The sequence below is a fragment of the Dasypus novemcinctus genome, chromosome 9 (genome assembly GCF_030445035.2).
Source record: "Dasypus novemcinctus isolate mDasNov1 chromosome 9, mDasNov1.1.hap2, whole genome shotgun sequence".
Taxonomy (NCBI): Eukaryota; Metazoa; Chordata; class Mammalia; order Cingulata; family Dasypodidae; genus Dasypus; species Dasypus novemcinctus.
In genome coordinates, this window is record NC_080681.1 from 32,143,196 (window position 1) to 32,155,540 (window position 12,345).

The 12,345-nt window shown below is 50.1% G+C and overlaps 1 pseudogene; it reads right to left on the bottom strand.

The window, feature by feature from the left end:
- Positions 1–1,568: 1,568 nt before the first annotated feature.
- LOC101430160 (proteasome subunit alpha type-1 pseudogene) lies at positions 1,569–2,301 on the bottom strand (annotated as a pseudogene).
- Between the last annotated feature and the right edge of the window lie 10,044 nt (positions 2,302–12,345).

Genomic DNA, 12,345 nt, shown 5'->3' on the forward strand with positions numbered 1-12,345 from the left:
CCCTGCAGCCCAGCCAGGTTCCCCAAACCCTCATCACACGACAATCCTGGTGGTCCCAGAGGCGGGCAGAGCCCTGAGGGCAGCCTGCCAACCGGGCTCCCTCGGGGACCCCCAATTCAGAGAGAGGAATGTGCTTCAGGTTTTCTGCACTTAGAGAATTCTCCAAACCTGATAGAGCGTTATGACAAGGAAAGCAGTAGAAAGAATTTCCCTTTTGGTAGATTCACAAAGCAGAAAAAAAACCCAGACTCGTAAGGTTGATTTGGCCTGTTTCTCTGGCTCTAAGCAGGGTTGAACTCAAACAATAACTGTTCAGAGTTAATAAAAGAAAACAACACTTCCCAGGGATTGAAAGGCTAACTCCCCCTCCCCATGGGTTGGGGGCTTTTCTCTAGTGGCCACACTGATTCCCTGCAATTCGAGCCCTTTGTCTGTAGTTCTGTCCTCAAGAGGAATCAGCGATTAGCTGCGCATCAGACATCGCAGCGTAATTCTCTGCCAAGTCTCACCCACTCCCACCTCTCCACCACTTCAGTCCTAAACTGTGTAATCGCCTGTGCCTGACTTGGCTCCTGCGCTTGTGAAGGGAGCCCTGCATATGTGGCACCATAAGCCTATGCGGCACCGTAAGCGTGTTTTCCCCAAGAGGTGCTTAGGCAGCGAGTCAGACCTTCTCCCTGCTCTGCCTTTTAATTAGCACAGGGAGCTGCAGCCTAACGGTGTGGTGTGCTTGCCAGCTGTGCCCTTTGGGAAGTTAGAGGATACGGTCTGCTGCTAGTTCCGTCCCCTCCCTGGGTGTTAGGACATTACAGAGCCAACTCTCCTCGCTTGTCCTGGAAGCGGGTGCACTGACCGTAGCCCACGGACCCCGGGACCCGTCAGGCCCCTCTGAACCGGCGCTGGAAGGCCCTTGGGAACCAGTGTGGCTCCACTCTGCTCTCAAGTCTCGCAGCCTGCTGTCCTTGAGCAGGGAAGGAGAGGACAGCCTTTGAGCTAAAAGGGTTTGTTTGCATCTGTGATTGTTGAGGCCCCTTGGGTGACCTATCGCAGAATCAGGTTTGCCGAGCTAGTGTTGGCTGGGGACAAGAGGAGGACTTTTATGGCTTGAGGGAAACCTGTGTCTTTCCACACAGGGCCCTATCCCAGAGGCTGCCAGACACCTTATCCCCATGAAATGAGGCCCCGAGGAGCCCTTCCTGCCTGCCTTCCTCCCAGGCTGCCCTATCTCTACCTCCCCACAGCACGGCTGAAATCAAATATCCCATCACTGTTGACTTTTTTTCTCCACCAGCAGCAGGTGAAACAATTTTATTTCACAGCTGTCTTTAAAATGACAAAGACACTATGTTCTTCAATAGTACATGTACCCTCTACCTTCTAGAAAATGATTATATTGATCATCTCAAAGAAAAAAGCACCCCATTATATGGTTTCAGTTATGTGACTTGGAAAAAAACTCACTTGGAAAAAAACTCTCTCTGCATTTTTTGGTTCAAAGTACAGATTGTTATCATCCATGGATGTGCATTGTGACATGTTTGAAAACACACATATTTCTGGTTTATCACTTAATGTTCTGTTGGCTCATCAGCCTTTTCTGCAGCTGCATCAGAAGGTTGAGTAGGCTGTTCCTTTCTCTGTCTTCAAGATTTCAGGAATGAGATACATCATCATAGATCATAAACTGCAAATCTTTACTTATTCAGATGGAAACATTCTTTGACGTTCGCTTTGCAGGAAGTGTCTCTCTTAAGGCATGCAGAACATGCTTAACCAGTTCATTCCAATGGCACTCCATAAACTCAGACATCTCTCCAAGTGTGAGCTAACTGAGAATGGGCTCTAATAGATGTAGCTCCGCAGTCAAAATTGTTAGAAGATGGACAGTTTTGGAAAATGTGAGGGCCCGTATCATCAAAACCAGCAATGATGAGCCCGCACCCTAAAGTCATATCATTGCGTTAATATCTGGGCTTGCTTCTGATTAGAGATACAAGATGAGATGCAGGAAGAGGTCTGTCAAATACAAATTTGGAAACCAAACACTCCTGGTGCATGAAATTACCTAACAATCTAGCATCAGCAGTAGCCTCATAATTAAGGTGCCAACACAGTGGTCAACACGGAGAATTTTTTTTTTCCATGGGGCTCCAAGCTCTTTGATGCAATCAGCTCTGCAGGGCCTTTCAGCTTCGGACCAACTGTGGCTGAACCTTGTCTGATAGCTTCTGTTGCACAATTTGATGACTTCTGCCCTAAGAGCTACTAACTGTCATCATTGTCATACTGGCTGCAAAACATGGTTCCAAGACTTCTGGCATAGGCCTGGCTGCCAAGGTGTGGATCAACGGGCTGGTTGCTGGCTTTTTAATTTATGTTTTTTCCCCTCCCTCCACACAGTTCCCTCTCATTTTTAAAAATGTGTTCTCCCTCTGGGTGAGCACATCACACGTCATGCTCTGGTTTCAACTTCTGTGCTTTCCCAACGTTTAGAACATCCTCCTCTCTAAATGGGTTAGTGGTGGAGTTTCTCCTGGCATTCTCTCCTCTCCTCTCCAGTTTACCCATATGGACTGTGTAGGTTTCCACACCTCACTTTCAGCTCAGACCCATCAGAATGCAATCCTTTCTTCACTTAACACGCCACTTCTCATCATTTGGCATGGAATCCAGTTAATGTTTCCTCCCATTTTCACACCTGATGTTTTTCTAAACATACTGCCCCACTTGATTTTTTTTTGGACTGGGCCTCGGCCAGCTTCTCTCTTTGACATTTGACTTCTCTGGCAGGGCCTCTATTTGTAAATAGCCTCATTAGTCACTGCCCTGGCCATTAACTCTAATCCGTAGCCGCTTGCTTGCCCGCCAGCCGGATGGGGCATGCCACAATTGGTTTTCATTGATTGAACCTCAGCAATGCCTCAGGGGCACCAGCCCTGAAGCGTCACTTGAGAGGCGGAGACTGAGGCCAAGCACAAGTGAAGGGGTTCAGAACTCTTTGATGAATGGTGTTATATGCACTTTTGTAACCTCTACCTAATTTTAGATCTGCTCAATTGAAACAATGTATTGGATATAGTATTTTTTTCTCAAGGTAACAGAGTAAATCAAACCCAAGATGGATGTTTTTTCATTTATTCTATTCAATGAGTAGTACATTTGCATGGTTCAAAAACCAAGAAGTATAAAATCTTACGGAGCAAAAAGTCTTTCTCGCAAGCTTTTCCCCTTCTGTCCAGTTAGTTTCACACCGTATGTGAGTAGACATTGTTCTTAGTTTCTTGCCTTAATACTCTCGTACCAGATTCAAAAGCAGCAGGCTGCTTCAAAAACAATGAAGTGTTGACTAGTTAAATAGAAAACTATTCCTTCTTTCACTCTCTCACACATTTGCCATTTAGGATTGAGTGATTTGCCCTACACCCTCACATGTGGCTATATAAATTCTGCCCTAAGGTTTTTCTCTTTCACATTATCTGTACAACATAGCTTTTGTTGTTCTGTGGGCCTGTTTGTTTCATTTTGTTTTGTTTTGTTTTCAAAGTCTCAGCCATCTTTGTTAAGTTGTCTTGGTTTCAGTGTTTTGAAGCAGATTCATTATTTGGGAGCTTAGCTCTAGTTAATCAGATAAGCCCTAAGTAAATTCCCTAGAAACTTCCGACAGACAGTCCTGGAAAGATCCAACACAATCGGTTTATCCTGACAAGATTACGACTGATGTCATCAGGACAGAGGAGACTGTGGCTCTCTGAGCATGAAAAGGACTCCAAGGAGGAGAAAGGAGTCAGGACGAGAGTTGAGGTGAGCCTCAGCTCCACGTGCCCTGCCTGCAGGGGACTGCCCTGGGCAGAGGTCAGCCCACCAAGCGGCAGGAGAGACCAGCCTTCTCATGGACAGAAAATTGGTCTGGGCAGATGAGCATTTAGAGAGTGCAAGGCCACCCCCTTCCCAGGCCTCCTCGCCTCTCGGTCTGGTGGGCACCCAGGCCCCATTGGTACCTTCTCCGAGACTGCCCAGTCAGATGTCCAACCCGCTGCCGCCCCCACCCCACTACAACACCCACTCTTAGTACCACCTGATACATTTGTCCCAAATCTTCACTTCTCTTACAGGTTTTATTTCACTGATTGGCGTGGTTCTAAGTTGGAAGGCTTCACCAATGCTGTTTGGTGCCTTGACGGTAAAGCCAGAACCTCCCTGTATTAGTCAGCTGAAGGGGTGCTGATGCAAAGTACCAGAAATCTGTTGGCTTTTGTAAAGGGTATTTATTTGGGGTAAGAGTTTACAGTCACAAGGCCCTAAAGAATTCAGCTGAAGGCACCGTAAGAGGCCCTTGCTCACCAAATGTCTTTTGCCAATGTTGAACCACGACGGCGGGTGATGTCTGCGGGGGTTCAGCCTTCCTCTCTCTCTTCAGGCTCCATGGGCCCAGGGCCTTCTTATCTCAGCTGTGGGCTGGAGGGCTCTTTGCTCTCCAGGCTCTGTTGCTCTGGTCTCTTCACAAGGTCAGCTGGAAACTATCAGGCTCATCTCTCTTCCTGGGGCCACAGGATCCTCTGTGTATCTTCTCTGTGCATCTACTTTGGTGTTTTTGATTGAGCAGTCTGTTTATATAGCCCTCAATGCATGCCCTGATGATGTGGTTGAATCGAAGTCCTAATCTTGATTTAATAAAGTAAAAGTGAAACCTCTGCATTTAATACAATCTAAGGAGTATCATGCCCAGAGAGACCAACTGGTTTTTGGAATTCATAAATAAAATCACACTGCCACACTCCCCTGGTAAACTTACCCTGTATTTGCAGAGGTCCCTTGGCTAACTGTCTGGCATCCTGCCCCACACATCTCTGTGAACTGACACTGCATTTGAAGATGCCAACAGTCATTACAGGATGGCCTTTAGATACTACAAGATGCAGAGTGATCCTGCCCAAGGACGCTTTGCCATGGTCTCAGTGGGATGTATTTTAGCCTGTGGAAACGGGTCATTCTTATATGATGAATATGGTTTATGTGGTAATACCCTATCAAATATTTAACTAGCAACTAAGTGTCACTTCCAAGCCACCCCTAGTGGGAGCGGGTTATGGCACCAGGACGCATTGTACCGAAGGGAAAGCAAAGACTTGCATCGGGGAAACCACCTGCTCTCTAACTGGGAGTTGCGAGAAAGAGGGGGAGGTCCTGGCAACTGAGCTGTGCCTCTTTCTAGCCCCTTCCCCTAGGATTAGCCTCCAGGATGTCCACTCCAGCTCAGGCCTGATGTTAGGAAAAGCCTCCAGCCTCTGAGTGGGCAGCCAGTCCTGGGTGGGGGACTGGCAGGTTTAAGCGTGAGGTCCTCCTTGGACAGGAGGTGCAAACACATCACTGTGCCACAAGCCAGCGGACAGTTCCGTCTGAGGACTGTGGTCAGGGCCCAGGACTACCGGGCCAGGGCTGGAGGGGACATCTCTGCATCCCAGGCTGCAGAGACACTAAATTGGGGGTACGGTCAGAACCCACCGGAGCGGTAGAGGCCAAAGTGGAAATAGACAAAAGAATTGGATTAGGTCACCCAACCTCCAGGCCTTAGTGCAGGTATAAAAGCCACGGCAGGAGGCAAGGAGTCTGGAGCTGAGCAGAAAGGAGCAGGAGAGGCAGGCCCAGGGCGGCTGCCAGGGGTGCCCCGCAGGGACGTGAGGGTGGGCTGGTGGGGGGCTGCCCACACAGTAGACTATCGCAGTGATTCAGGGGGAAAGGGGTGAGAGCCTGAACAGAGACAGGGACTGTGGGACTGGACATGTGGCAAAGGTAGACACCACTGGGTCTGGTGCCTGGGCTGGGGTGGGGGAGAAAGACAGAGGGGTCTGTCTTTCCACGTTCCTGGCTTGGCTGACCGGGTCAACGGCCGCGTCAAACACAGAGATTGGGGCCGTAGAGGAAGGATAGGGCCTGTGGACAAAGAGGCTCAGCGCAGCCTGAGACCTGCCGGGTGGGAGGAGTCTGTGGGGCATCAGAGTGGAGATGTGAGTAAACTCTTGGGTATACGTGGAAAGAGCCAGAGACGTTTATGTTTGGGGATAAGTCACGAGCGGGATGGGCCCCTCGGAAGTTGAGTGGATGGAGAAGGGGAGAGGCTAAGGCTGGGCCCCTGGGGATGTCCGTAGGTGAGATGCCAGGACTCTGTGGGCTGGACACGTCGGGGGCGGCAGAGATGCTCTGCAGCTTGGGCATTAGCTGGGCATTAGTAGGTGACCTGGGGGCAGGAGCCCCGAGGCTGTGGCAGGTAAATTCTGTGGCTAGCAGGGGACAGTGGCTTCTCTGGGGGAGGGACAGTGGACTTTCCATGGAGCTTTCCAGATTTATGAAAGAGCCATGGGCCAGTGATCAAGGGGGTGCGGTCTGTGGCCCAAGGTCCTCTGTCCCTGCTGAACAGAGTCGGGGTGAGTGGTAGAGAAGGGAGGGGCAAGCAGCAGGGTGAACTTGGCCTTCAGTGATGCGGTTGTACTCACAGCTTGAAATCAGCCCAAGGGAGGACTTACACCATGCAGATCCGCAAACCCCAGGGATCATTTTCTGGAGAGCCAGTTGCTCAGCATTTACCAACACCTGTGGAGCAAAGGGTGCCTGAGGGCCAGTGAAAAGGGAGGGTCTAGAGAGGAGGACAGGAGCCAGAAAACGATTGGCCTTGGGCTTTATCCTGAGAGCTATTGAAAAGCTAGTGGAGAGCAGTAAAATTATGGTCCATTGTTTGTGGATCTTGAAGCCTCCTTGCCTGGGTTCAAATTCTGGCTCTGCCACTTACTAGCTGTGTGACCTTTGAGGAGGTTACTTGACCTCTCTGGGCTTCAGTTTCGCCTTCTGTAAAATGTGAGTAATAATACCTGTTTCATAGGGTTACTATGAGATTTAAGCGATTGTGCATAGAAAGCACTTAGCACAAGGCATGGTACACAGTAAAAAGTCAGCGTCAGCTGTTACAGAAGAGTTTAGACGGGTGAGTGCCATGATACTACTCATCTTGTGGAAGGAACACTGCAGTGTGGGGAGTGGGGGCGAGGGGCAGGGCAAAAGGCGGGAAGAGCAGGAAAGGCTCGGCGTTCAGGTGAGAGAGGGCTGGAGCCTGAGTCAAGGAGAGAGAAGGGCATAGATCTGGGGAATCTTAAGGAGGAGGAACCAAGAGGGCCAGGAGAGTCATCGGATGTGGTGCCGAGGGCGGGAGAGAAGAAGGGAAACGTAGAGGCCTTGGGGCGCAGGAACGGCTTTGAGGAAGAGGTGGGGCGCAGCCTGGGTCTCGAAGGGGCACCTCAGCACGGAGGAGGGGGCAGGGCCTGCCCGGGGAGCACTGTGTGGAGACAGAGCAGGCTCTCGCGGGGCGCTGACCGTGAGGGCTCCCTGGGAAGGCACATCGGGAGTCTGGCCTGGCAGTGACGGGACGCAGGGGCGAGGGGTGTCATCTCGATGAAAAGGGCAAGTCCGTGACACGGGGGCATGGGCCATGGGGTGGGTGGTCTCGCCCACCTGTGGCCGGGACTGGCCGGCTCGGGGTCTCAGGGGGGCTGCTGGCAGCACGCAGCTTCCCGCCGTCCGTCCGCGCTGACTCGCCTGGGTGGCTGCCGCGGATGCGCGCACGTTCTCGGGCCACAGGACAGCCGAGAGGCCCGCCCCCGCTTCTGGGGTCTGCGTGCAGGGTGCTGCGCTGGGCAGTGTTGTCTGCTGCGTCTGAGGATGGCAGGTTCAGCGGAGCTCGGGGGAGCGACCCTCCAGGGGCCTGTTAGCATGAGCTGAAGTGCACGGGGACTTTTGCTTTTTGCAAACGTGGAGGAAGTCAAGCTCTTTCTTGTTAACTCGGGTAAGGGAAGTGAGAGAAGGCTGAACGGGGTGGTGGAAAGGAGCTGCCCTCTGCCTGACCCCCTGAGCTGTTTCGAGACCCTACAGAAAGACGCGTTTGGAGGTGAAAATTAAAAGAACCGTTCGCATGAGGAAGTTTGTGAGACTTAGGGCACAAGTCCTCGGCGCTGTGGCGCCCAGGGACAAAGTGTGACACAGAGCCGGGGAGAAGAGCATGCCCCAGCTGCTCCGTGAAGCCTGGGGCTGGGCGCCGGAGGTCTCGTGGCGAGCCCTGATGGAGCAGGCTGGTACCTGCCTCACGACGGTTCTCCAACAGATATATATACATATATACGTATATGAGGTTAGTAAGGATCTGGTTCATGTGATTGTGGAACTGCACGTATGAAAGCTGTAGGCCAGGCCAGGAGGCTGGAAATCTCAACACGAGTTGATACTGCAGTCCTGAACCCGAAATCCACAGGGCAGGCTGGCAAGCTGGAAATTCAAGGAGTTGACACTACAGTCTTGAGGCAGAATTTCTGCTTTTCCAGAAAACCTCAGTGTTTTGCTCTTAAGGTTTACAACTAATTGGATGAGGCCCACGCATATCATCAAAGGTAATCTCCTTCATTTAAAGTCAACTTAATTATAGATGCTAACCTCATCCACAAAGTACCTTCATAGCAATATCTAAACTAGGGTTTAATAGAACAACTAGACACCACAGCCTAGACAAAGTTGACACATAAAATTAACCACCAAGAAGGGGAATCAAAAAGAGGAAACCAGAGGAGGAGAAGAGCAGAGAGGATGTGATCAACGTTCCAATAGACCGATACACGGGCATTTTGGTAAGCTGGGGCGAGACTATGAAATCTGTGTTACTGAAGTTCTTTTGAATTCAGCTGGATCCACAGGAAGCTGACCTGGGATGTTGAGGTTACGTGCGGAAGTGAAACATCAGAAGACCACATCCGCCCTTGCCTGGCTTGGCCTGAGCGTGCGGGTTTGCCGTGGCTGCCCCTGCAGGGGTGGTTGAGGGCACACGGCGATTGCAGGGCTGGGTCCCTCAAGGTCGTGCCCGCCTCCAAGCCTCCCTGGATGGCTGCCTGCTCCTCTCATGGCAAGTACGGAGATTGACCTCAGCCAAGAACCAGCTGTGGTGTCAGCAGGCCCGTGGTGGACCTTGCCTGAGCCGGAGTCCTGTGGTGATAGGATGCCAGCACTGGGTCTTACGTATTTATCTCCGTAGCAAAGGGCTGGGCCAGTTGGGGAGGCAGGACTGGGACTTCAGTACTTAGAAGCCCATAGGTGTGGTCAGCTTCTTCTCTGAGAGGGACTAGCTGGATGTGCCCTCTGGTCAACCTTTGTAAGGGCCTTTGTGAGTTGGCACAAGACATCAGGGTCAATAAGAGTAGGTGGAAATCCCTGTGGTCACTGAGTGGAGGGAGCCGAGGCCCAGGAGCCCTCTCCCCAGGGTCTGTCTCTATAGGGGGCAGGCTTCCACCACCAGCTCCTTCAGGTACACCCTTCATCAGGCCAGCCCTCTGCCACCTGATCTGAAAACACCCTTGGAAGGCAGTTCATTTTTCAGGCTTCTAAGAGAGAGGACCTGTTGAATGTTTAGGCAACCAATAGCAAAAGTCAAAAGCAAAATGAAAGTGGTGGGTTTTCCAAGTGATGATAGGACCGTGGACCTCATACCCTGTGGTTGAATGAATGAAATCATGTTCTACAGTCACCTCACACTGCACATGCCTAAAGCCATCGTCTCCTTGAGCCCAAATTCCTGATTCCCTTATCTGTGTTAATAGCAGAAAACTAGTAGCTGTAATGTTGAGTTATCCCACATGCTATTCCAGCTTTCTTCTGCCAACAGAAGTAGCATTTTTTTTTGAGGAGCCACCGTCCACCATTCCTTATGGCCTTACTCCTCCTCAGCCCCAAAGGTGGCCATGAAATCCAGACTGCAGGAGCAGAGAGCTCCACTCTTTGGCCACAGTGACGGGTTCAGAGATGAACTCCTGGCCAACCCAAGTTTTCCCTGGGACGATTCCACCAGAGTTCATGGGAAAGCCTATCCCTTTTTGTTGGGAGGATGCCTGGGACACTCTTACCTGCCTTGGAAGGGAACCTACTGAAGAAGGAGGCCAGGCTGAGAGCTGCTGAAAGTCATCAAGCAGCGAGGGCACCATTGGAACCTTTAAACAGAGCTATGCCTGTCCTATCCTTCCCAGTTATGCTAGCTAATAAATTCCATTTTTTGCTTGAGCTAGTTTGATATGGATTTCTGTCATTTGCAACTACCTCAAATGCAACTACTGTAGCATCTAAATTGGATTCCTCATATTTATCTTTATTTTATTCAGTGTTCATTATCTCTCACATCTGCCCCTTCCTTTCCATTCCCACTGGAGTAGGTAAAACACGCACCACTCTGCTTGATACAGAGATGATACCCCCTGCTCCAAATTTCTTGAGCCAACACCCCAGGTTAGGATTTTATCACCTTGTTAGCTGGATTATTACCGAGCCTCCGACTGGTGCCTTCGTCTATTGTCAGCCCCCTCACTCCCACTCAACCAATATTGGAGATCAGTATTTCCAAAGCAGTTTTTCACCTTTGTTGCTCCTTTTCTCCACCTCACCTGCACTCTATCTTCTGTTTATTCTCACCAGTCAAGAATATTTTGCTAAACTTTGCTTTTTGTGCTACATATTGTGAAAGACAGTAGTATATTGAGTAGGCTTTTCAAAGTACACAAACCTCTCCTCTTCCCCAGGGGGCATGTACCCATTAAGAATCGTAAAAGGAAAGCGGATGTAGCTCAAGCGATCGAGCTCCCGCCTACCACATGGGACGTCCCGGATTCAGTTCCTGATGCCTCCTGGAGAAGCCGAGCAAGACAGAGAGTTGGCGTGACTGGCTGGCACGCCAAGCTGACACAAGATGATGCAACAAGATGACGCAACAAGGAGATACAAAGTGGAAACACAATGAGAGACACAATAAAGCAGGGAGCGGAGGTGGCTCAAGCGATTGAGAGCCTCTCTCCCACATGGGAGTTCCAAGGTTTGGTTCCCAGTGCCTCCTAAAGAGAAGACAAGCAGAAACAGAAAGCACACAGGGAATGGACACAGAGAGCAGACAGCGAGCAGAAACAGTGGTGGTGGTGGTGGGGGGGAGAATAAATGCATAAATCTTTTTAAAAAATCATTAAAAGAACCCATTCAAATACTTTAGTTTCTAAAGTCAAGACTTGAATTCCAGACAACCTTTTCAGTCCTACCTTCCACTTCTTCCCTAGATGACCTCTCTGATTGGCCAGTTTGGAAACTCCAAAAATGCTTTTTTTGTTGTTGTGGCCCACATTTATTGAATCATGCAGCTTGGTTTTATTGACAACCTACTATATGCCAGGCACTGTGCCAGGTGCCTCTGCCTGGCTCGCTCTCCCTTTTGCTTATCTGAATCCTGCCCCTCCCTCCAGGAAGCTTCCCCTGACCCACTCACCTACTTACTGGTCTGTTTGAGTCCTAAACCTGTATAGCACCTACCATAACCGTGTCTTGTGTAAGCTTTTTTTTTTTTTAATAATAAACTTTATTTTATTAGTTTTTTCCTTTGCTGTTTTTTACTTTCATTATTTTTATATCAATATTACAAATTACTCAGGTCGCACAAAATAAAAACTACAATAACAAAAGATCTGCTTTAGTCAGTGGTTACACTCCCCCTTTTTTAAAAGATGTATTTATCTATTTATTTCCCCTGCCCCCCTCCCCTCATTGTTTGCACTCGCTGACTGCTCCCTGTGTCTGTTTGTTGTGTGCTCTCTGTGTCTGTTCATCTTCTTTTAGGAGGTACCAGGAACTGAACCCAGGAGCTCCCGTGTGGGAGGGAGGTGCACAACCACTTGAGCCACATTCACTCCCTGCTTGTTGGGTCTCTTTGTCTCTACTCATTGTATCTTTTCTTTTTTAAAGATTTATTTATTTTTCATTTATTTCTCTTCCCATCCCCGTGCCCTCCCCCCCATTGTCTGCTCTCTGTGTCCATTCACTGTGTGTTCTTCTGTGACTGCTTCTACACTTACCAGCAGCATCGGGAATCTGTGTTTCTTTTTGTTGCATCATCTTGCTGCCTCAGCTCTCCATGTTTGCGGCCGCCACTCCTGGGCAGGCTGCACTTTCTTTCGTGCTGGGCAGCTCTCCTTACAGGGCGCACTCCTTGCGTGCGGGGCTCCCCTATGTGGGGGACACCCCTGCATGGCACAGCACTCCTTGCACGCAGCAGTGCTGCACATGGGCGAGCTCCACACGGGTCAAGGAGGCCCGGGATTTGAACCGCGGACCTCCCATGTGGTAGGTGGATGCCCTATTCATTGGGCCAAATCTGCTTCCCTCATTGTATCTTGTTATTGCATCATCTTGTTGCATCAGCTACTGTCTGGCTCTTCTTCTTCAGGAGGCACTTGGAACCAAACCTGGGAACTCCCATGTGGTAGGCAGGCTCTCAACTGCTTGAGTCAC